At 56.7% G+C, this 25,823-nt stretch overlaps 1 protein-coding gene and 1 long non-coding RNA gene across 3 annotated transcripts in view; one reads left to right on the top strand and one right to left on the bottom strand.

Moving 5' to 3' along the window:
* Nucleotides 1-25,823, bottom strand: part of TAFA5 (TAFA chemokine like family member 5) — a 271,776-nt gene that overhangs the window by 201,953 nt on the left and 44,000 nt on the right. The gene's annotated exons all lie outside the window — the stretch shown is intronic.
* LOC108516545 (uncharacterized) lies at nucleotides 10,493-14,513 on the top strand. Its single transcript, XR_001881863.1, has 3 exons — nucleotides 10,493-10,620; nucleotides 10,831-11,319; nucleotides 12,132-14,513. It is a non-coding gene; the product is annotated as an uncharacterized LOC108516545 (long non-coding RNA).

Raw genomic sequence — 25,823 nt, forward strand, 5'->3', positions numbered from 1 at the left:
GTGGCTCCATTCTGTCTCCACCTACTTGTCTCGTGGGAAAGGTCACACCTGCCCCGGCCTAGACATATCGTCCAGCTGTGTCCTCACTGTGACCTCAAGGGACAGGGGTTCTGGGACCCATCTGCAGGGGACACTTCCTTCCAGTGGATTCTAGGGGAGCTGACCTCGGGGAGGGAGCTCTAGGCATGGCCAGAGCCCTCCCTGAACAATGATCGCCCATCACTGCCTGCTAAGGGCAGGTCAGGAAGGGGTGCTGTGTGGGCTGGACCTCTGCCGAGAGTCTGGAGGTGCCCCCCCGCCTACGAGTGGCTGTGGCACTCAGCGGCCCGTGGCCTGGCATCTTCAGGGAGCCTGAGCTGCCAGGTTTCAGTGGAGAGCCTACAACGCCTGGGCGAGACCAGGCTCCCACTCAGCCTCCTGTAAGGAGCCGCCGTGGTCACCTCTGATCTCACCACCACCTGGGATTGGTGTTCTAGGGCGGCCAGAACAGAACGCCACAGGTGCGTCCTCGTCAGTCCTGTCCTCAGCATCGCTCAGGGCAGAAACTCATGTCCTCCTCACAGCCCTGAAGGCCGGGAATCCAGGGTCAGGGTGTGGGTAGAGCTGCTTCCTTCCGGAGTCGCCCTCCTCAGCCTGTGGACGCTGTCTTCTCTCTGTGTCCTCACAGGGTGGCCTGTCTGTGCCTGTCCGTGTCCTCATCTCTCCCTATAAGGACACCAGTTATACTGGATCAGGGTCCCGCCCTTCTGACCCCATTTAACCTCAATTACCTCTTTAAAACCTCTGTCTCCAAGTATGACCACATTCTGAGGACCTGGGATTAGGACGTCAACATACGGATTTTGGGAAGACACAATTCAGACCCTAGCACAGTTCTGATGCCGTTACTGCTGCTGGCCCTGAACCCCAGTGGGCTCTGCCCGCTCCCTGTGGGCCTCCCAGTGGTGGGTGCCCCTGGTGACCACACCAGGTCCGGCTGCAGCCCTCTTCTCCTTTGGGAGGGTTGACACTCATGAGTGCCATCTGCTTCTCCTCCCAGGACCAAGCAGGTGGGTCTGTGCCCAGTGAGTGCATGAGGATGCCACTGTGGACAGCAGGGTGCCCGGGTCCGCATCCCCAGAGCCAGGCAGTGCCCACAAGGGAAGTGAGCATGGGGCCTCTGGGGCTGTGGAGGTTGGGCCCTGAGCAAGGCTGTGATCAGGTGGGACCCTGCCTAGGGGGGTGTCCCTGAGAACAGCTTCGAGGGGACTCCACATCCCTGTCTGCCTCACTCCCACTCAGGTCTGACTGCAGGAACCACCTGGCCTTGTCTGCTGCAGTCACTGCCCCACCACACCTGTGTGGTACCTGCCTTGCAGACCAGAGCCCCCTGGGGACCCGAATCCCCTGCTGCCCCAGCGCCTCTTTGGGACACACCCCACTTTCCTTTCACAAATCGAAGGTCTTCCAACATGGGCCTGCCAAGAAGCATCTCTTCCAGATGAATACAGATGGCAGAGGCTGATTTAAATAAATCTATTAATTATCTGCAGCTTAGCACGCGTGCGTATGCGTGTAAGTTGCAGCTCCTAAATCGTGTAATTTCAGGAGCCTCTGCATCTACTACATTTAATTACTTCTCCCTGTGGTGCGCAGGATCGAGATGCAGCCACAGCCTCACTGGGTCCCTGGAGCTTGGTGAACCCCAGAGGGGCTGCTCTGCAGGAGGGGCTGGCCACAGGGGGGTCTGGGGATGCAGGGCTGGTGAGCACTTGCTCTGAGGGACCTACCTCTTCTCACAGTCCCCTGGGAGCCTCCCCAGGACAAATTCTTCTCCTCTGCCTGTGACGCGCTATGTGCCATTGGTCTCTGGTGACATCAACTCCCATCAGTGGTCCAGGAGCTTGGTGAGACCACCAATCCCTACTCTCCCCCTCCAGGAGTGGGTTCAGTGTTTAGGGTCTTAGCCCGGTCCCTGGATCCCACGGTCACAAAGGACTCTGCCCCCAGGAGATGACACTCCCAGGGAGGGAGCGAGGGCAAGAAGAGGGCTCTGGCTGGGGCAGGGGAGCAGGCGGCAGGGCCTCCACTCCTCACAAGCACCACCCCAGGCCAGGCACATCCCCTCCCAGGTCTGTGGGCTTGAAGCAGCTATTCTTTGAGAGATGGCTTGGCAGCCTCTGGCCAGTGTCCACAGCGCCCCCATCCCCACACCCCCATCTTGCCCGATGCCCTCGGGTCGGTCTCCTGGGCCAGCTTCCTGGGCTCCTGTCTCAGGGGCTTGGACAAGGTCCCCTCTTCCCTGGGCCTTGCTGATGTCACCTGGCTACAGGACACCACAGACCACGGGGTGCCCATGGCATGGGGGGTGCACCCCAGGCCGCTTCCAGGAGCTTCCCAGTGTTTAGTGGGTTTGGGGTTTTTTTTTTTGTTTTTGCCTTGTCTCCCTCTCTCCCTCTTCCCATAAAGATCCACACTTCTGACACAGAGAAGCTTGAACACCTATGCTGTGAGAGTGAGAGGTAGGAAAAGCCACAGGAATAAAATCCCTTTCAGGACACAGTCTGAGCACCAGGGCTGAGCTCCACTTGCTCTGCTGGCGAGACAAGGGATTGCTCTGAGAGGGAAAGGGATGAGGGAGGAGAATGTCCAGGTGCCTGGGAAGCCAGCCATGCCGCTTAGAAAGAGCCCTGAGCCCACCGCCGGCCCCATGCCACCAGCCAGTATCCATTCATTCCTTCATTCCTTCATCCATCCTCCCTCCCTTCACTCAGCATCCACGGAGCCCCTTGTGCCAGGCCCTGGGCTGGTTGCTAAGAGACAGCAGTGGGTGGGGCAGGGACAGGTGTCCAGGACTGGGTGGCCCTGTAGTGGGAGTCGTCTGACCTGCCATGACAGCCGCTGGAACAGCCTTCTCTTACCTCTACCATCAGAGATCTCAGATCCCCGGGCACAGGGGCTACCTTGCTACCCTGGGCCCCTGCCCAGAGACCCCTGAGAACAGAGCTTGGAGAGGCTTGTGGGACCTCCCCTCAGGACCACTATGGGGAGAACAAGCACCTGACCACGAGCATCCCACTGTCTCTAAAGATACTCCTGTAAGCTCTGACACTCGGGGAAAGAGAGACCTACATCTCTATGAAAACCATCAGGCTCATGAGAGGACTGTAGATCTGCAGAGAATCTTAGCGTTTCATAATTTTTAAATTATATTCCAGACACCCGGGAAATTTTGAAATAATAATAATTTGGAGGTCTAATCTGTTAAAACAATAGCTTTTAATATTCATTTGTTACTGGCAATAAATGGCTGTAATAACTTGATGATGAAGCCGCTGTGACCTTCACTGAACCTCAGCAATCTCATTTGCATTCTCATTAAAATGACAGTTGCAGTCTCATTCTTTGAAATCCGTAATACCCTCCTTTCCAGAATTTCCAAAGCCTCCCTAAAGAGTAATTAACTCATGTGATTAAAAATGTAATATGTTGGGAACATTTTTTACTTTATGAAGGTACCAGGTTAAAAGTTTTAATATGCACTGTATTAATCATAAATCATTTTGATTTCTAAAAAACCCTTACAGAAAGAGAAGTAAATGGGAAAGCTTCATTGTCAATGTTGGATTATGATAATTTCTTTTCTATCCTAATTTTTATTAATGGAAAAAAAATGATGGACTAAACTAGCCCGTCAAACTTCTGCACCTTCAAAGCCGGCAGCCCAGACACCCGGGAGCATTTCCCTGGGGACGCTTTTGCCGGGAGCCCTTTCAGAAAGTCTCCAGCCTCTTCCTCCCGACCCTTCAAAGGCTCTCCACAGTCTGATCTCTTTCCTGAGCCCGGGTGGGAGCTCAGCTCTTCTGAGTGGCCGCCCGAGGACCTGGGTTCTGGGAGCAGGAGCAAGATGAAAAGGGAGCCTGTGGTTTGTACCTCATTTGTCACTTTGGGGGAATTTCCGTACCTTCTTTGATGCTCCCATCCAGTGACCTGGACAAATGCATGTCCACGCTTGGCCAGGATGGAGGCCAAGAGCTGGGGAGGTGGACGATGATCACTTACTGAGCATTAAACATCCTCCATCGTCAAGTTCTCGGTTGGATTCCAGGGGCCTTGACAAGCCCTCCCAGCAACAAGAGGCCACAGGCTGAACGGAGGAGGGCCTGGGCATGTCAGGGCTGCGCCCCGAGTCAGGCAGACAGGGAGGGCACCACCGGCCTGGACAGAGAGCCCTGGGTGGCAGACAGGCCTGCACCACGGCGGGCATGGATGTACGCTCAGAGACACTGTAGGAACCTTCCAGAATGCTGTCTGGGCCCCGGGTGGGGGACAGAGTTAAGGACAGTGGTGCCTGGTGATCTGTCCCCTCGCAGCCCTGCCCCAGAACTCATCCCTGGGATGCCTCCTCACCCTCTCCCACCATCCTGTCCCTGGCACAGATCTCCCCATGACTGCAGCCTCCTCCTGGGTGTCCAGTGCGTGTGACCGGGGAAGCCTGCATCCTGCTTCCCTCCCTCCATCCTATTCCCTCTGGCTCGGGTGCCTCCGGGCAGTCTGTCCTTCGTCAGGGTACCGGGAATGCAGCCGGGAACAGAGCTAAGACCGACCCGTGTCTGCGGGGGCACATGGAGGGCACAGGAACCACTGTCCATAGCACAAAGCCAGGGTATGGGGGCCTCCACAGAGACAGAGTGAGCCAAGCAGGAGAGGCACAGAGCGGGGGGCCTGTGGAGTCAAGGTAGTCCAGGAGGGCTCCCCTGAGGAGGTGGCATTTGGGCATCTGAGGGAAGCCGGGATCACACAAGTCAGGAGGATGTCTAGAGAGGAAGCTTCCAGAGGAAGGCAACAGCAGGGCCGGAGCTGAGCCTGTGTGGGGCATGGTGGTGGGAGACGAGGGGTGGGCTCTCGGGGTGAAAGACACATGAATGAATGAATGAATGAATGAGCAGTAGGCAGACCAACCTCTGCCTGTGACCTGGTGGATGGGAACGAGCCCTGCCTCAGATCAGCCCCAGGCCTGAGTCTCCAGGGTATTCTGCAGGGAATGCAGGCAGGGCCATCACAACAGCGGGAAACCAGGGGCTCAGCGCCCAGGGCTGGCTCTGGGCCTCCTCCCTCGGGGTGAGCCCTGGAAGCCCCACGTAGGTACAATCCCAGCTGCCCCTCCTCTTCCCTGGGAGCCTGGCCGGGCCCCTTAGAGGATGATAAATATTTATTTAAGGTTTTTCCAGTTGTCAGTGTGATAAACGGACCCTTGACAAAATCAATGAATCAAGTAAGCCAAGCTAATCTACAGGGACCCCTCCAGAAGGGGTCTCCCACCCTGCCCGCAATTCCGAGCCCCTCAACGGGGTTTCCAGATAGTCCATCCATTTAGGCAGAGCTGGGCATGGGCGTGGGGTCTGCCGGGCTGTGAAGTCTCCGTGTCCTGACTCAAGGAGAGCAGGCTGCCCACCTCATGGCCTGCAGGACCCCGAGAAAGGATGTACACGCTCATAAGGGCTTCCCACAGCGGGCAGCGCTGACAGTCAGCCAGCAGCTACATCATCAGAAGGATTTGTTTCCTAAACAAGAGTCCCTAAGAAGGTTTCCTGAGGGCTTCGGATCAACTGACTTCTGTCGCTGCCTCCAGGAAGCCCTCCTCCCTGCCCAGAGCCCAGCTCCTGGGTAGCAGCAGCCAGGCACCAGGACACCAGCAAGCAAAGGCAGCTCGCCCAAGGCAGGCAGGTGTGGATCCTTCTCCATGGCAGAAGAGCTACGTGGGGTCTGCTGTGACTGGCGACTCCTTGGGAGGGGCTCTCTGGTGGTCCCCGGGAGCCCACCCAAGGAAGGCTCACAGTGCACAGGCTGCAGCCACACAGCCACGGTGACAGAATACAGCAGAGGGAAACTGGAGGATGTTTCCTGCCAGGAGGACAGTCAGAGCAGGACAGCCACCGCGGGGCGTGGGGCCAGCACTGCCTTCCCGCAGGAGCCCGTGCTCTCAGTCAGTTTTCCACAGAGCTTCCAACTCCCACCAGGGCCTCAGGGGCTACTCATTTGATCTCACTCCTCTGTTACCAACAGCAGCCACGCCCACACTTGCCACGGGAAAGCTCAGGACGGCAGGTGGGTCCTGGGTCAGCCAGGGAAGCGGGCGGGGCAGAGGCGCAGCTCTCCTGGAGAAGGGTCTTTAGGGAGGGGAGAGAGGGAAGCACTTGCCAGAGAGTCTCCTTGGCCCCCCATCTCCCCTCCTGCACCTGCTTCCATCAGTGCCGCAGACCACGAGAAGGGTGGGCGCCAGAACCCTGCCCCCCTTAGGACCCCACGCACATCATCACAGACCCCAACGGCTCTATATTTAGAGCTGAACTTTAAGCCAAATATCAAGGAGTTCTGGAGCAGAATTCTTGATGGGCTCGGCCCCTTCGTGTGTGCCTGGAAAACCAGCGAGCCGCCATCACCTGGTCCCATCCCGGGGGCCTCATGCAGCTCATCCAGTTCCTGCAAGCCTTTCATTGGTGATGTGCTCGCCCAGGAGGTGAGAGGAGAGGATATGGGTCTGCTCTTGACATTGGGGCTGAGACGGGGCTGGTACCTGCCAAGGCCGTGCCAGGTGTCTGGGTCAGAGCTGAGCTGCCCAGCCCTCAGCTGGTGTTTTCCTCCGAGTTCAGAAGCACTGACCCGGGGGGCTCCCTGCCTTCCAGGGTGCTCCAGGCCCAGCCTTGTCCAGGTCAGGGTCAGGGGCCCCAGGAGGCCGGACTGAGGGGTCTTCAGCATGGCTGTGCTGTCAGAGGCCACATTCATACTGTGCCTACCTCCTGCTCACTGAGACACCACAGGGAGGGACCCCACCCCATGCCCCAGTGGGGCACGGAGGACTTTGCATGATGCTCCCCAGGGGTACCCTCAGAGCAGCCCTGGCAGGGAGGGGACACCACAACAGCCCATCTTATGATGCCCAAAGCAGGACCAGGAATGTCTGCCTCACCCCCAGGTAACACAGGAATGAAAGGGATCCACATGGTCCCAGGCACAACTCAGGCCTGAATCCTGGAGGCACCACTCTTTCCCAAGAACAGAAGGTCAGAGAAAGCTTTTTGGAGCCCAGACACCCATGGATCAGAGTAGGGGGACCTGGATCAGGATGCACCTTGTCCGGACTCCACACCCAACCACTGTGTAGTTCCAGGCAAACTACCTCACCTCTGAGCCACAGGTTCCAACCTGCAAAGGGACCTTGGGAGGATCCAGTGGCATCAAGTTTGGAAGGCAATGGAAGCTACTAGGAACTGTGGGATGAGGGTGGGGGGCAGGGGAGATCTGCTTTGGTACAAGACACTCCTTCACACAATGCTGGCATTTCCCAGGGGCACCTGGCTCTGTGCAGGTCAAAGCCCTCACATCTGGTACCATCCAGACATGACCTCTTAGCTTACTCCCAGGGAGCCATCCAGGGTCCTGCTGAGCACCCCGACCAGTCTGTGGGAAAGGTGCACGAGAGGCCCACATGCCAGCCTGGAAGCCCTTACCCTCTCATGGCCCTCTCATGGCCCTCCTATCTGCATCTGGCCTCACCTGTGGCCTGCAATGACCCCGTTCTGCCAGACCTACACCTTATCCGGGTCAGGTGTGCCATCTGCCCAGCTCTGGGAGCTGAGCACTCAACTCCTGGAGCCTTCTCTAGCTCTAGGCAGGCTGTGTGTGGAAACAGGGCAGGGCCACCTCAGGTGGACACAGAGAGGCTGCTACACCCACACCCAGCATGCCCCAAAGTTCCCAGCTTCTGGTACAAGCCAGCTTTGCCACATCCAGGTCACTTAATGTTCTCAGTTACTGAAATACCCTATGACTCGGTTTCTCTTTGAGAAAGAGAGGGATGTGACAGTACCAGGCAGGGTGGCCTCAGGGATGACTGCGTCACTTTAAGGAAATCATTCAGACCTCACCTGGTGCAGAGCAACCCGGCAATGAACGCCCAGGACCAGAGTCCAGTTCCCAAGGGTGTCTGGCACTGCTAGCAGGGGGCTTGGCCTTTTCATCCATCTCCGAACTTAGTCCTCAGACCTGGGCAGGGGCCCATGCTTGTACTCAATGTGCACAGGTGCCACAACTCTGACCACCACTCCAGGCCACACAGCAGTTCGTGTGGAAGATGAAGCCCAACCCGGCTCTGCCTGGTCCCGAAGCCCAAAGCCTGGCCCTGGCCCTGCCACACCATGTGGGGCAGTCATCTCCAAAAGCAGGACAGGCAGGACCACCGCGGTTTAACAGGAGCGGGTGGGCCCCTGGGAGGTCCCTGCGCCTGCTTCTGCTGAGTCCCTGCATCCTGCTTGTTACTGCCATGGTGTCCCCTCCTCCCAATGCCACCACACGAATGCCATGAATACGATTTAATTTCAAATTAGGGCCACTTTCTGGAAGGCAGGCAGAATCATTTGCTACACCAAAGTTCAGAAGAGCACGGATCTGGTGCTGGCCGCCAGCTGCTTGGTGCTGAATGGACTTCATGTCCCCAAAGCTCACAATGTTCCAGGCATTTACTGACGGTCCATGTAATTCAAACATACTGATGAGCAGGTATCAATACCGGGCCGGGGCTGAAAGCCCTCGGTGTCCACACACGGCAGACTACTTGGCAATTAATTTTTGGTGACTCTATTTCTAAAGAGAATCAAGGCAGAGAAATGGGATCATGAATCCTGCCTTTGGCTGGAAGCTAGGCTCATTCCCTTTGAGAAAGGTGTGGTACGTGTTTACTCTTCCTATTTCTACTCAGGAGACAATTTATGATGAAACTGAGTGTCATTTCATGCCAATGAATTCACATTTCATGTGGGAAAACTCTTCTTTAGATCAATTTGATCACTATTAAAGAACTTCTCTTTGGCCAAAAGGTTCTTCCAGCATGGGTGTGAAGGCTTCTTGTAATGTCATCCCCAGAAAGACGGTGAGTTCAGTGAAACCAAATGACGTGAGTCCAGCAGCGGGCCAAGCATTTAATAAGCACCTGCTGTATGCCAGGTAGGACAGGGAACCGGATTGAAGGGGTCAGGAGATAAGACTTCGGCTATTAGGCAACTGTTGGGAAAACTCACGCACGCCCTCACCTGCGCTGATGCTGGGCTTGGCCATGTGGTCTGCTTGAGCCAGTGGGATTTTCGTGACCTGGAGGGGATGGCAGTGATGCGGTTCTGAGGCTGGGCCTGTCCCTGTGAAGTGCAGCCCTGAACCCAACCCACCACCTGGAGCCCAGCCTGCTGACAGCAGCAAAGCTCCCCCTGGTCCACTCCCCTGCCCCGGAGCCCGGAGCCTGGGGTCCAGTCTGGCCCCACTGTAGCCGACCCACAGACCCACAGTCAAAGCCACCACTGCTGACCCAGAGTCCCGAACACTACTGCGAGGCCTGAGTTTCTGGTGTGTTCCAGAGACAGGCATCCAATCTCAAAAAATATAGACTGGCTGGATACCCAAGCTCATGCTAAAGGGCATGGCAGGACAGGTCATCTCCACGGTCGGTGGGGCGAGGGAGCAGGAGGGCAGGGAGACAATGACCCAGAGAGGCGAGCAGCTTCGGAACGGCAGACGCACACGGCATTTCCAGCCATCTTCCCGCTACGCTCACTTAAGAGAAAGAGCAATCGCACTGGGTGTCAACACCCACGTTGCAGAGTTGGCCACAGAGACACTGGACAAAGCCCCACAGGGTCGGATCCCCATCAGGCACCCCCAGGCCTCCTGCACCTGAAGACGGGCCTGTGCACCTGCAGCACCCGCTGCCATGTTCACTGGGGTGGGGCCCAGGGTCACCTTCCCCACTCCCGGGACCTCCGAAGATGCAGGCAGAAAGAACATATCGCACAACAGGGCAGGGCCTGGGCCGGAGGGCAGGACCAGGACTGGAGGGCAGGGCCGGGGCTCAGGCAGGTTCTCAGTGAAGACCGCCCTATTTCCACTCCGGTGCTGTCACCGGTTAGCCATGGGATGCTGGGCTCGTTAGTTAACGGTGACATTTCCAACCTTCTCCACGTGTGAAATGCAGCAGCAGTCGTCAAACTCAGAGTCCTCTGGAGAGAGACGGAGACACTGAGGCCCATCCCAAAGTCTCGGACTCCACAGGTATGAGTGGGGCCAGAGATGGGCATTCCTAACACGCCCCCAAGGCTGTGCCAGGACCACTGGGACCCCAACTCCGAGAGTCACTGGCTTACGAGGTTGCCATGAAATCAGATAATGTCCCTAAAGTGGCAAACCAAGGGCCAGGACATAACGCAGCACCCCTGAATATGAGCGGCTCTCCCCATTACTGCCGCTATTGCCCAGTGAAGAGTATCCCGGCTGCTCCAGCTCTGGCCCAGCAACCATGTCTGGTGCCCGTCTCCCCCCATCTCTTACCCAGTGCTGGGGCTCCAGGCTTGAGGCTGATGTGGCATCACAAACAAAGGTGTCCCCACTTCCCCTCCTACAAAGGAATGGAGACACCTGGGGAAAGGCCGGATCCCAAGGAACCCCTGAAGTCCCAAGAGCTCCCCTGATTGTTCCAAAGCAACTCTCCCAGCCCCGTAAACAACTCAGGGACCCCCTCAATCCACGGCATGAGGCCCAGCCACAGAGGGAGAGGAGCTTCCAGTCCTGAATCCCACCAGGCGCAGGAGAGCCAAGGTGAGCTCCCAGGCCCGCCGGATCTTCCCGTAAGTGGTTCGGCTGAAAGACTCCCTCTGCCTTTTCATTTGAAAATATAGATACCATCAGACGTTTTGATCATTTCTATTTTTGTTTCTACACTTCAATTTTGGCAGTACTCTCTTGGGAGCTGGGGGGGAAACACATTTTTCTCTACCATTTTAATCTTCTTTTATTTATCAAACTTAGCTCCTCTTTGGGTGGATTAAAACAGACTTGGACAGAGTCTGGAAAAACAAACTCTTTTAAAACAAGACAAAGATTGAGTCTGGCCAACTGGCTATTTTCAATCCTTGCTGAACGGAGTCAAGGCAGTTGGTAGTAACAGCTTGTGGCCATCCGCTATCGTCCTCCCCTCACGAGAGGGTGGGGCCCCCTCAAAGTGACCAGAGCCGGTGACTTCGGGACTCAACCCTCCCGAAACAGCGCCTGGCCTAGTGAGTCTTCCCAGAACGGCAGAGGGGCATCTGAGTGTGGACTATGAGTGCCGGGCACCTGGAGGGATGGAGGTGAGCCCCCCATCCTGCGGACCCTCACGGATGGGAAGTAGGAGGAGGACTTGCCGGGCTACACCCTCCCACTCCCTGATTTCCCCAAAGCTCGCTGGATACACGTCATTTGCTCCGCAGTCCACATCATCCGTATCTCCTGTCCCACAGCCACGGGCTGCCCAGCAAGGTGAGAAAAACAGGGACGTCCACACACTCTGTTTGAGAAGGGAGCTCTTCTCAATGGGATTCTCTCCCCTACAAGCTCCAAGCGGATAGGGCAGTGTCCGACGGTCACTGAGGGACCTCCAAGGGCCATCCAGTGCTCAGCACAGTGTGTTTGCTGAATTAATCAAGGACTTTGCAGTGGACTCAGGCCACCTTGCCCTGGGACAGGCAGGCACAAAATGAGAACTGACAATGCTATCAGCGCACGCCGGGATGGCAGCCTCAGCTGCTGGGAACGCACTTGCAGTGAAGTGCTGACCAAGGAGTGGACTGTGCCCGCTGGCCACGGGCAGGAGTCCCCCTGGGGAGGCACGCTTCTTCCAGGCTGAAGGGGAGCCCTCTGCCCGACTCAGGGAGCCCACCTGCTCCTCTAGGCTGCCCGCCCAGGCTGTGCCCATGATGGGGTGGGAGGGCCAGCCCCAAAACTGAGCATGCCCCTGGCTCTCCTCCCACCCAGTGATGGGCCTGGCCACCCAGAGCCTCAGGAGCAGCTCCCTTGGGTGGGACCTGCTTGAGGCTCACAGATCCCGGCACTCCCCTTCCCCAGAGTTGGCAGAACCCAGCCAAGTTACAGCAAGTAGCACTCACACCTTCACCCACTCATTCACGTATTAATCTGCCCTGCCAGACTCCAGGGGCATCTGTTGACAAAGAGCCCCTAACTGGGACGGGCCATGGGGACGGTGTCCTGGGGTCTCTCAGGTGCCCAGGCGGCAACCTCTGTGGGGCTCTGGGTAACCGCAGCAATTTCCCCTCCTCTCTCCTGTGCCCAAGGTACCTGCCCAAGCGTCTCCACACCTGAGAGCCCACCTGGTACTGGTCCCGCATTATTTGTGGGTGTCGGCCCTGTCTTCCTGGGAATAGCTAAGGTCCTGAAGACAGAGGCAGCCCCAGAAGCCTCCACCTCTCCCAGTGCCAACACAGGATGTTCAACAACACCCAACCTAATTCCAAAGAGATTGTGAGCAGCAGCTGGGTCCAAAGTAATCACTGCATAACCCAGAAACATGCATTAAGCACCTACTGTGTGCTGGGCTATCCACTAGGCATTAGGAGATACAAGACATAGAGTTGCTGCCCTCATGGGTGTCTCACTCAGGTGAGGGAACAGCCAAATACTTGCAATCACAACAGTGCCCTATGAGTGCCTGTGACCCGGGGCACATCCAGCCCCCACTGAGGCAGGGGCCCCCAGGAACACTGTGCCACGGAATTCCGAGACCAGAGGCCTTAGGCCCAGTGGCAGCATGGCATGGTCTGGATGGCAGACTTCAGTGAGCGGCGGAAAGACCGAAGGGACGGCAGAGCAAGAGGGAGGAAGAATGCTGTCTCCCACAAATACAGTCCACTTTCTCCAAACCTGAAGACTCGCTTAGAACCTCATGGTCCAGGAATCCATCTGGAGATGGTGGAAGTCATGGTTTCCATGAGAGTCCTTCTGTCTGTTGACTGAGCCACTGGGGGCTAGCTGGACTGCTCCCACCATGCAGCAAAGGAGAGGCAGCTGCTGTCCACTGAAAAGCAGGTGCGCTCAGCATCCTTCCTTCACACCTTTAGGGCCTGGCGGCAGGAGGTGAGACGAGATGCAGATTTCAGCCCCGAGTCTGGCTTACTTCAGGATCCCTCCCAGGGCTCTCCTCTCACCTCAGAGGCAGTGTGCGACCCCAGGCCACACCTTGTTTGCAGGCCTTGCCTAGATCGTGGTAACAGCCAGAACTCAACAATTCCTTCAAGTCAGCCTCCCCGTGGCCCGGAGTGGGGACTGAGACCCACACACACCCTCATCTGCAGGCATGTAGGGACGCAGCAAATCCAGAGTGAGTACGTAGTGCACATCAGGCCTTAAGAAGGTGGGTGGAAACGCAAAGCACCTAGCCAGCTGTGCCGCTCTGTGCCCCTGGGAGGAAGCTGGCATGGTGCTGATGCAGTTAGCGCCATTGCACCCTCCTAGTGCTGCAGCTCATTTGAACAAAGCCCAGATTAGCATGTGGTGCAGAGGTCTGCATATTTCAACAAACTGCTGCCTTGTCAGATGTCACCTCGAGGGACGGGCTGATGGAGTCCTTGGCAAACCCAAGACTGGCCGTGGAGTGGAAACACAGCCTGAACTGTGTTCAGCCTGAACTGTGAAGCCGGGCTGGTGGCACTGGCTTGCCCTGTGCGGCCTCCTCCCGTAGATGGGGCAGATAATAAGGGGGGAGAATGCTCCCCAAGTCCACAGCTCTGCAGAGGGCCCAGACCCCACTCTGCCAGTGTGGTGGGCATCAGAGCTGGGTGGAGCTCTGTGAAGTTAGGGTCATGGAAATGGTATATAAACCATGGGACCTGAAGAGAAGACCCCACCCCAGGGTGCACACCCCAGACACCACGACACACCCTGGCGGACAGGTCTGGTCAACAGAGCACTTGGGAGCCGGCAGTCTCTGCAGCCCAGCCTGCTGGTCCTGCTGAGCACTCAGGTGCCCATGGCACTGACACATGACCAAGGACAGACATCCACGGTGTGGGCCGCCTGGAGCCCCCCAGGTCCCGGGAGCCCCTTGGCCTATCGGAGACCAGCTCCAGCCCTGAAAGCCCTCATTTGCTAAGGTCTTCTGGAGCCCCCCATGCCTCTCCAGGTGGAGAATGAGGCTCAAACGGAGGGGAATCTTGGCAGTCTGGACGCACCGCCTGCAGGGAAGTTACCTGCTGGCGCAGACACCCAGCCTGTCCAGAGCCTACCTGAATGCCACGGGCTCCAGAGATCCTCAGCCTGGAGCAGGCCTGGAGTCGGGAGCTCTGCCCGAGCAGGGACACAGTCCCCCAGGAAGGCGAGAACATAGCAGGCCAGAGGTGGGGAGGCCTCCAGTGAGGTCCAGCCATCTCCACTGGAGCAAGGAAAAGATCTCCTCTGCAGACTGCAGTCAGCAGCGGGCCCGGGGCGTCCTGCTCTGTCACAGGGGGAGGGTCCCATGAGCAGCAGCCAGGGTGCCCCCATAGGAGGCTGTCCCCACCCTGCCAAGCCCAGACCAGCAGGGAGGCTCTCCTTGGAGGCAAGGCCCCCACCTCCTGTTCTTCCTGGGTGACATTTCCTCCAGAGAGTGGCCAGAAAGGTCACCTCCCCTCCACTCGAGCTGGCTTCATTGCCGTGATTACACTTTATGATTCTTTTATGAAGGATTTTGTCTTTAAGTTCCACAAATGTTATTGCAAAAAAAATGACTCGGGCCCCATCTCTGCCCTGGGGAGGGGAGCGGCCTGGCTGATTCGTAATAAGGGCTGATGCCTCGGAGATCCTCATTCTCAGCAGTGCTGGAGGAGACCAAACGATCCCTGACTCCCCAGGAGATGTTCAGAGACGCAGGTGCCAGGGGAGCGCGTGGTGGACACAGACCCCAGACCACTCTGCCCTCTTCGTGCCCCTCAGCAAGTCACCCACTGCCAGGTCGGGGCCGCGCTGTGTAGGGTGGTCATGGACACATCACACAATATGCACACACAGCACACACTACACACCATACACATCACACACTACACACCACACACAACACACACCACACATCATACACCCCAGACAGTACACCAGTACACGTATACACACACTATACACACCACACACAAATACACACATCACACACACCACAAATACACCACACAAACACACCACACACCCGCACACACACACTGTACTCCACACACAACACACAACACACTCATACACCCCAGGGACAGTACACCGTACACATATACACAACTATACCACCAACACAAAATCACACATCACACACACCACACATAACCACACAACCAATCCACACACATACCACACACATGCACACATACCACACACATACACACCACACACCCGCACACACACACCACACACATGCACACACCACACACATCACACAATCACACACACACACCACACACATATACACACCATACAGCCGCACACACACACTATACTCCACACACAACACACACCACACATCATACACCCCAGACAGTACACCAGTACACATATACACATACTATCTACACCACATACACACAAATACACACATCACACACACCACACATACACCAAACACATCACACACCACATACAGATATACACACCACACACCCGCACACCACACACATGCACACACACACCACACACACACCACATACACATATACACACCACACACCCGCACACACACCACACTACACACCATACACACACACTGTACTCCACACACAACACACACCACACATCATACACCCCAGACAGTACACCAGTACACATATACATACACTATACACACCACACACAAATACACACATCACACACACCACACATACACCAAACACACCACACACATACCGCACACACACATACACAACACACACCTGTACACACACACCTGTCCACACACCCCCCACACACACACATCCCTGGCCCCTCCAATCTGGACACTCTGGTGACAGGAGCCACAGCAGCAGATTGATGCCAGGCCCTGCACACTGGCCTCCCAGGCCCTGTACCTGGCGTCCTGGAGCTCCTCCCACTCAGCACCCACATGATCCCCTGGGGTGCCTATGGCCCCCAACACCCTGGGGTGCCCAGAGCCGGCTTCCCCCAGCTGGAAGACAGTACTGCTGGGGCCTTCCCAGGGCACAGGTAGTGGCACTCAAGACCCAGAGCCTGGGTCTTGACTGGCTGCAGACCTTGCCACCCCTGAGGTCAAGGCCTCCCAGCAGGTCCCTGGGTTGGGGCAAAGTCCCACCTTGAAGAAGGACTTGAGCCCAGAGCCAAGGCGAGGGTCCTGCGTGTCTGTGGCCAGGTGCACTGAGTCCTCACTGCAGGTCTGCATGGGGGCTCCCACCCTGGCCGCCCTCCACCCTCACAACACCGACACAGAGGGGTGGCCCCTGTTGCCCTGTGTGGCATGCAGGTGGGCTGGGGAACGTGCCTGGGGCTCGTCACACCTGGAACGAGGAAGACAGCAGCAGGGCCGAGGCTGAACTGTGAGTTGTCTTCCCTGAGAGAGGCAGACTCCACAAAGAATGAAACAGCTCTTCAGCGAAAGTCTGGGTCTTACGGGCCCTCCAGACAGCATGGGAATGGGGAGGGTCTCCAAGCCCCTGCACAACGCTCCAAAGGGTACAGGGTTCTGGAGTCTCCAAGTCCCTGCACAAACACCCCATGAGGTCAGGGTCCTTGGAGTCTCTGGGTTTCTGCACAAAGGTCCCAGGGAGTATAGGGTCCTGGGGTCTCCAGGTCCTTGCACAAATGCCCCAAATGGGACAGGCTTCTGGGATTTCCAAGGCCCTGTATAAACATCCTGGGGGGACAGGGTCCTGGTGTCTCTGGGTCCAGTGCACACACCCAGGAGGCGCAAAGTCTTGAGAAGCACTGCAGTTCAGCATCGGCCATCCCGGGGCTTGCTTTACTCCCAGCCCTGCCTCTCCCACCCAGTGTCCCTCAGGTTCCTCAGCCCAGGACCCCCTTCTTCCTTCGGTGAGCCCCTCTGCAGGGCTTGGCCCAGGTCTGGAGCCTCACGTCTACACAGAGAGCTGCTACCAGGACCCCTGTTACCTGGCCAACTTCTAATAAATGGCTGCTCTTTGTATTTTTTTTTTTTTACTGTGAATGAAAATTGTCTTACAGGCAAACACAAAAACAAACCCATTACACAGTGCCACAAAAATCTTCCTCTAAACATCTGAAGCTAAAATTGAGGCCAAATTTCACAGTACATTAGTGACTAAATTCTGAATAACATCATTTTGTAAAGAAGAAATAATTGGCAAATTATGAGATTATTTTAGTACAGTAACTTGAGAAAGAACAAGAAGAAAAGGAAGCAAGGCTTGGATTCATGAAAAACAAAAGATGCATTTGAGGCAAAAAAAAAAAAAAAAAAAGGCAAACTCCTGTGCAAATCTGTGCTCAGCGTTTCTTACCTCGAGGTGGACTGGGTTGATTTTGCGGGGACAGAAGACACCCTAGAAGTCAAAGGCTTATGTGCCCCATTAGTCCTCGGGGGACCAGGGAGTGGAGCGGAGAGGTTAGGTAACTGGTCATCTTTCCCATGGGGGGTGTCAGTTCTGGGCATGAGTGGCCTCACAGAGGGACTCTCTGGGTGTCCAGGCAGCATCTGCCTCCCCCACCCCTCCGGAGGTTTTCCAGGCTTCCACACAGGTGATCCACCTCCCCCACCGCCCTGGTCCTGGGGAGCAGGCTTCAGCCTTGGGTCCCTGCACAGGTGCTGCAGTGGGAAACTAATTCAAACATACCTTTGTGACCTACACGGGTCTAACCTCTCGTGCACAAGGTTAGACCCAAGAAGGCACAGCCCTGGTGGCCGACAGGTTCACTGGGGGTTAGGGGGCCAGCTCGAGAGAAGGAGGGAGCTGCAGGGCTGATCCCAGCCCAGTTCCCGCCGGCTCTCCATGCCCCTCCCCTTGCCCAGAGACCCTCTGTTGTTCACAGTGATTTGGGGTGAACTGTCACTGTAGCCTCTCAGATGCTGCAGTTTCCTAGGACTCAATTCCAAGGGGACCACAGCACTAACACGACAGGGCAGGGTCAAAGAGGACATAGGCCATGCTGGGCACCTCCCTCTCCTGCAGCCAAGCCCTGCCAGCTTTTACCTGGCTACTCCAAACCCTTCCCAGGCCCCCAGTTCCACTCCCAACCCCCCAGTCCATGGGACATGGGCTCTGCCTGACCCTGGTTTTCTCTCCAGTGCTGGAATCGAACCAAACTCCTCTCTCTGGCAAGGCCCCATCCCCTCCCACCTTCTGCCTGCAGCGCTGGCAGGTCCCTTCAGCGCTGGTGGCAGGTCCGGGGACTCTGAAGTTTCCCATCTGGCTTCTTGTTACCCAGTTCTCAGCCAATGTATCACCTCCTGGGGGTGGCCTTCCCTGGTCAGCTGAGCCCTCTGGCCTTCCTGCCGCTATTAAGCCCCCTCCTGAAATTCTCTGATGGGCCCTGGAACTCCAAGGACATTGCTGGACGTTTCCTCATTTGTTCACAGGCTCTGCTCCTGTGGGCAGGCCCTGTCGGGTGGCACTGACCTGGCTGCAGCTCAGCACAGCGTACCTTCCTCGTCCTTCCTGATTTCCACCTGAGGGGCTCCCAGCTTCTTAAAAAAAATACAGAAAGTGGGAAGAGAAAAGTTGTAGTGACAAACTACACCCACCTAAATGTAACTCTGTCTTTAAGAAAAGTCAACACAATAATTCTCTTTGTTTCAGAACAGGTGCCAAGAGGGAAATCACACAGCTTTTCCTGCCTGGGAAACAGTAACAACCACTTCAGAGTGATCACTGCCCGGCCACGCACCGCCTGGAGGAGCTCGTGTCCTATTAGGGTGTCTGCTTTGCCTCCGATTATCTGGCAAATAAACCAATTTAGGAGCCCACCAGGGTCTTTCTGGCCACCTCTCCAGGGCCCTGGCTGGGCCGGTCCTGTCTTCATTTCCATACAGCCAGCATCCTCATTGAGATGGAGAAATGTCATTATTTACCAAGAAAGCAAGGTCTGAAAATGGCAATTACTCGGCGGGTCAGCAGAAAGCCCCAGGATACTTCTCTCCGCAGGATTCAGCCGGCAGCTCGGAGCTGCAAGACGCAGCCAGTGCCTACCCCTCAGGTTCCCACCCCCCATTAACTCACATCCCATTGGTTTACAAAAACGAGTATGTATGCCCCCCACACAAATACATATTCATGTCTCAAAATGTAAGTCTGTTGCATACTTTATAAAACACACATTGGAAAGTGGCATGTAAAATGCAAATATAAACATGGCACGATTTTCCTGCCTGCTCTGTGGGCCCTGGGGACTGGATTCCACACCTCCGGGCTGGAAGGAGACAAGCTCCCTGCACCGCTGACCCTAGGACTGACCATGGGACTCACTTGGTGGCCAATGGGATTTTGTGGGTCTGACCCAGGCAGGAGCCCTCAATGAGCTCCGGGAGGTTGAGTTTGGTGTCCTGTGACTTAACCACAGCAAGACAGTGCCGGGAAGTAGCTAGTCAAGAATGCATGGAGACGCATGGAAGAGACCTGAGCCCACGGCGGCCCAGAGCAGCGAGCATGGCAGGCCCGTGAGCAGGCACACCCATGCTCCCTGCTGTGGGCCACAGAGGCTGGGCTGCTTGCCAGGCAGCACCCGTGCAGGGAGAGCTGACTGGCTCTGATTCCCGGTCCTCACTCTGCCCTCCACAGTTCCACATGGACGATACCGTATCCCAAAGGGCTCAAGGGAGGGAAAGCTCGCCAGCCAATACCCAGCTACCTCAAATCAGCCAGAGCCAGAAAACTGGCCTGGAGATGGGGTGCCCCATGGCCTGGCTTACAACCAGCCTGAGGGCAGGGCTCAGCCCCTTGCCCAGAACTGTCCTCCTCCTCCACCAGCTTGGTCCCAGCTCCCATCCCCGCCCCTAAGCCAGGAGCTGGTGGTGACTTTCAGTAAAAGGCCAGGTAGTCAATATTTTCGGCTTAGCACCCCTGGGGCATCTGGGTAGTTTCACATATTTTTCTTTTTTGTTATAACCCTTTAAGATGATTAAAGCCTAGCTTAGCTTCCTGGCAATATAAAAGCAGGCCACTCGGCCTAGAGCCCGGAGCATCCACTGCTGTATCCACCTTCAGGAAGGGACATGGAGCTGACCATGCACTGGTGAGAGAGGTCTGTGCACTGCGTGGATCCATGGCACCCCCACGCCAAATGGCCCAGGGGGGCATGGAGGGCATCGTGCCCCCACCACCCCCTCGCCCTGGCCCTGTACCCTCAGCCCAATCCCCACCCTCAACCAGAGGGTCCTCAGGAAACCAGGTGTATGGGGTCTGCTCAGAGCCTCTCCTGCTATCTTCACTCTGGCAGGAGTCTGGCTTAGTCTGGGGACACTGTGGGGCCTTCTAGGCTGCTGGGCGCTCTGACAGGGGAGCAGAAAGGGGCTTCCAGGGCCCCAGGGAGGGCAGCAGGACCCTGACTGCAGCGCCTGCTGGGCTGGTTTCCTCCTGAAACAGGAAGGAGGCTATGGCATTTGGTTTGACACCCTTGCTGCCAGCTTCTGGGTCCTCCCAGGAGCCTCGTCCGACTGTGGGACCTGCAGGCTGGGGTTCAGAGGCCAGGCTGGTCAGGGCCACATGCTTGGTAAGTGGCAGGGCCCAGATTTGAAACCAAGCCCCATCCTCTGCCCACGTGCCTCCTGGCACACAGACATGTCCTGCCCTGGGGTTTAGTCCCTGGCATCCCTGGTCTAGAGTGGATGGAGGAGTGGGGAATGCCACCCTGAGCTCCCACGGCCAGACCCCATCTCTCCCAACGATGACGATCTCGCCTGGAAATGCACCAAGAACAGAGCAGGAACCTCATGTCCTCAGGTCCCCAGGGAGCCGGGCCATGTGGTGGCAGCACCAGCCTCCCTCACCCTACCCCACCCCCACCCCGGGTGTCTCAAAGGCAGAGGAACGAGAGCCACAGAACAATCCGTTCCATCGGGGCCTCTGCCAGCACCAAGCCATCTGGCTCAAGTCAGCGGGACCTCCCCGATTCCTCCCAGACCGGGAGGCCGAGGGGGTTTTTGTTTGGGGTAGCATTCTTCCTGACTACAGCCATGACTAAGAGCTCCTGCAGGAGAGGTACCCCGTCCAGCCACGTCCAGAGGGAGCCCCCGTCCCAGGTCCGGCCCCTCTGCAGGCGACAGAGCTCAGCCAGCGCCAGCCCAGCCAGGCCCGGATGCTATTGCCCAGCCAGCGCCAGCACGTCCGGGGGCTGTCTCGGGTCTGCGGGGCAGCTCTCAGCCACTCCTCCACACACAGATGTGAAGCTCCTCCTTTCCCTGGCGTAAACCGTCCTGGAGCATGGAAAGCCACCGCAGTGTGCGTGTGTGTGCGAGTCGCCTGTGCCCATGGGCGGCTGCAAACAAAGGCACTCTGTCCTCCCCGCAGTGCAGGGCACAGGGAGCCGGAAGCCTTGGCTGCAGATGAAGACAGACATGCTGTTGACATGGAAACCCAATAGTTAAAAATTCTTCAGGCAGTTTCGAAATGTCAAATTTTGATAACCAGGTTGGAGTCCTTGTTCCTCCATAGTGAAATGTTTGGCAAAACAAGCCCTGCCATGAATTCCTGACAACTCGTCAGCCGGGGCGCACGCCTGAGCCATATGTCCCTGGACGGGCGGTACGCGCTCGTTACCCACCTGCGCCGGCTCCCGGTGCTGACACGCTGTCAGGGCTGAAAGGACGGCCTGCCTCTCCGGGCTCCTCTTTTATGGACATATAACTTGTTGGCGGACAAAGGACATCCACTTGTTTCCTGGCTTGCAGAGAGGAAAGCCCTCTGATAGACAATTCTCCCTCTATGTTGCACCACAAAAACCCGGGACTGCTGGCATTTGCCTTGAGCCGGGGACGGTAGGTTTCCAAGTCCCTGCTAATTAATTGAAATGTGTGTGTGTGTCAGGGTGTGGGGGACGCATGAAGACAGAGACCCACACCTACATATGGACATTTGCCTCTGCCAAGTCAGTTTCAGGAGACGAAAACCAACCCATGGGGGAACTCGGTGCATGCGGCACAAAGCGGCAGCACAGTCCCATGGCAGGGGTTCGACAACACAGCACTCCTGTGGGGGGTGTGCCTGTGTGTGCCCCTGTGCAGCCATGCATGAGTGCCCATACATGTGCCTGTGCAAATGTGTGTGATGTGTGTACAGTGTGCTCACACCTACAGAGATGCACATGTATGCATGAGTGCTCATTACATGTGGTGTGACCGTGTGATGTGTGTGCAGCGTGCTCGCACCTACAAATATGCATATACCCACACAGCTTGTGTGCACATGAAGGCATGAGTGCTCATACATGTGCCTGTGCGAATGTGTGTGTACATTGTGTGTGCAGCGTGCTCACACCTACACATATGCATATAGCAACACGGACTGTGTACATGTTTGTGTCCAATGCTCCTCTGTGACATATACACGCCCGTGTGATACTGAAGTCAGACATTTCTCCTAAACCATCCCATCCTCTTGTCGCACTACTGTGCAGGTATTATTTATAAATGTGCATCTTACATGCACACTTATGTGCAGGTCACAGTGTGTGGGAGTGGGACTGTGTGTGTGTGGATGAAAAGACACACTTTTAAGAGTCACACGCACATACTACAGTGGTGGGTGATCATTTGCTTAAAAACCTGTATAAAGGTTCCACCTCCCCCGGCAAGACACCTGTGCATTGAGCAGAACGTTCCCAGGATAAGGGTTGCTGGGCTGGGATCCCAGGGTGAGAGGCCCAGGACCCGGCCTTGAAGAGGGGCTGCTCAAGGTTGGGGAGAGGTGATGTTCCCGAATGTTCCCTGTTCGCTGGCTGGGGTGACAGAGCTGGCTGGGGACCCACGAGTGACCAGCATAACTAGGAAGGAGAGGACAGAGGAGCTAAGACGTCTGTGCCGGGGCTGCTGCTCAGCCTCCAGGACCCCCCAGACAAACAATGGGCACCGACTTCCATCCCTCCAAGGCCAAACCTCCAGTCTCTGAGCGAAGCTGCTTCTGCGGCTCCCAGCTCCGTGTCCCTGACGTGCAGCAGAGCCCACTTTCTCAGTGCCCGCTAGAGCCAGGCCTCCCCCTGCCCCTGTTCCCAGGGTAAAGGACAGTGGAGGGGGCATGGCCTCTCCTTCAACCTCCCCACACCCCACAGGGCAGCCCCATCAAGCACCTGGAGGAGACATTCCGGAAGTGAAGCTGGAGGAAGAGACATTCGGGAAGTGAAGCTGGAGGAAGAGACATTCGGGAAGTGAAGCTGGAGGAAGAGACATTCCCGGAAGTGAAGCTGGAGGAGGAGCTGCTTGGCTCTGGGCACAGGCACTTTCCAGGGCCCTATGGGCTCAACTACAGCCTTCCTCAGGTCCTGCCCTCCAGCCTGCCCTGCCCACCCACCCAGGCTGTCCTGGACCTGCTGCTCAGCTGACATGGCCCCTCCTCTCTGCCTCCACACTCCTCAGTCCTAGAGCTGGCCATGCAGGGTTACCCCCATGGGAGCCCTCTGCGGACCCCCAGAGGAAGGCCCGGCCCCACCTCACCTGCCTGTGCCATCTCTCCTGCTTGATCCACCTCACTCGCCTGCCCTACTTCACCTGCCTGCCCCCTCACTGGCCTATCAGCCCTAACCTGCCTGACCCACCGCATCGGACTTACTCATTTCACCTGCCTGACCCACCGCATCTGACTTACTCATTTCACCTGCCTGACCCACCTCACCTGACTTACATATTTCACCTTCCTGACCCACCTCAACTGACTTACTCATTTCACCTATCTGCCTGTGGACAGAGCAGAACGTTCCCAGGTAAGAGCTGCTGGGCTGGGATCCCAGGGTGAGAGGCCCCTGCTTGACCCCCCTCATCTACCTGCCCCCCCTCACCTGCCTGCCCCCCCCTCACCTGCCTGGCCCTGCCTCACCTGCATTCTTGCCCCTGCTGTGAGGGTAGCAATGGAAGGAGACCCTGCGGGCTCTTCTGAAAGGAGAGCTCGTTCTCTACGTCATCAGCCCAGCTCCAGGAAATGCAGGTGCTGAGGGATCCTTGCTAACTTTGGGGTGCTGACCCACTCTGACCCCACAAACCATGGCCCATGCTCTCCACAACGTGCCAGCCCCATCCCTTCCACCAAACATGGTGACAACAGCTGTCATCCACATGGCTGCTGCTTCCCCATTTTCTCATATTTCTGGACACTGACTTCTCTGCGCAGCAAGAAAGGACAGGTGGGAAAAGGAAAAATAAGGTTTGGGGAAATGCAAAAATGTTCTTCTTGGCCGGGCGCGGTGGCTCAAGCCTGTAATCCCAGCACTTTGGGAGGCCGAGACGGGCGGATCACGAGGTCAGGAGATTGAGACCATCCTGGCTAACATGGTGAAACCCCGTCTCTACTAAAAAAATACAAAAACTAGCCAGGCGAGATGGCGGGCGCCTGTAGTCCCGGCTACTCGGGAGGCTGAGGCAGGAGAGTGGCGTAAACCCGGGAGGCGGAGCTTGCAGTGAGCTGAGATCCGGCCACTGCACTCCAGCCTGGGCGACAGAGCGAGACTCCGTCTCAAAAAAAAAAAAAAAAAAATGTTCTTCTCCGGGCAACAGCTCAATGTGAAATTTCATTCTGGCCAGGGACCAAGATGCCCAGAGGGTGGCCTCGAGTTGGGAAAGGATCCCTGGGGTGTCCTTCTCCCAGACCCTTCCAGATCCTTCTACAGTCATCTCCCGAGGGCCTCACTGCTTGGGGTGCGACCCCTTCCTGGCATTTCAGAATGTGGTGGGATCCAGCTTTGACTCAAATAACCAAAAGACATCCTGCCGACATCTTTGATGGGCAAGGCCCCAGCTGGACCTCAGACTTGCAGCCTGGAGGCCAAGACGCTGAAGACCTCGCACTGAGAGAGCCCCACGGGGGCCTGCCCTGCCACCTCCGTGCCAGCTGGGCTGGGGTTGCCTTCTGCAGACACAGGGCTTGGACACAATTCTGAGGTCCCAGGTGAGAGCCAAGGGTTTGACGGCTGCACTCCTCCCCTCACACCTAACGGGAGACCAGGGCATCGATGAGATTTCCATTCTTTGCTCCTTGTGCCCTAATCACCCCCGGTCCCTCACCCTTCCTCAGGGCCACCTCCTGAGACCCCAGTCACCCCATTGGGATGGGCGGCAGCGGGCATAGTCCTCCCAGGGATTGCTCCCAGGGCCTCTGCTCCCAAGACGGACACTGCATAGGGGCACCTGTGCACCCACCTGTCAGCAAACCCCCTTCCCCTGGCAGCATTTAGGGGAACAGCCTTGGAACTCAACACCCTGGGCCCACTTAAAGCTCTGCCACCCATGGGCGGTGGTGGGACCTTGGCAAGTGTCTGGATGTCTCTTGGCCTCAACTTTCTCTCCCTGGATGTGGAGAAGATATGATCTCCCTGTTGCAAAGACAGTGTGTGTCCTGTGTCCTCCAAATCCTGGGACTAATTCCTCAGATGCTCCCAGCCCGTCTTCCAATGGGAGCCGGGGCAGGGGCACCATTCCTTGCTGAAAGATTTCATGTAGAAGTGGCCCAGCTCCTTCCAGGCCTGACCTCCTGTGCCATTCTCCTCTTCTTCTTCCCCTTTCTTGGTGACCTGGAAACCATGTGTGAGACGGCGGCTGCATTAGAGGCCCCCAGCGACTGGGTGGGCCACACCCTATGCCTGCAGTAGAGCAGAGGCTGGACGTGACTTCAGTGTCTGCAGCCTGAGGTCTCCCATCCCACCTGCCCCACTAACCCCAACAGCGACCGTGCATAATCGTTGACTGATCCCAATATTTTAAAACCTGAGACCAAAATAACAAAGAGACTATCCTGAAGACACAATAAATCCTTGCTGGGTACACAAACAGCCTTGGGATTGAGCAGGAGGGAAATGGTCTCTTGAGAACATGTAGTACATATTTCCAACATGTACTCT

The sequence above is a fragment of the Rhinopithecus bieti genome, unplaced genomic scaffold, assembly GCF_001698545.2.
Source record: "Rhinopithecus bieti isolate Rb0 unplaced genomic scaffold, ASM169854v2 scaffold_38181, whole genome shotgun sequence".
NCBI lineage: Eukaryota > Metazoa > Chordata > Mammalia > Primates > Cercopithecidae > Rhinopithecus > Rhinopithecus bieti.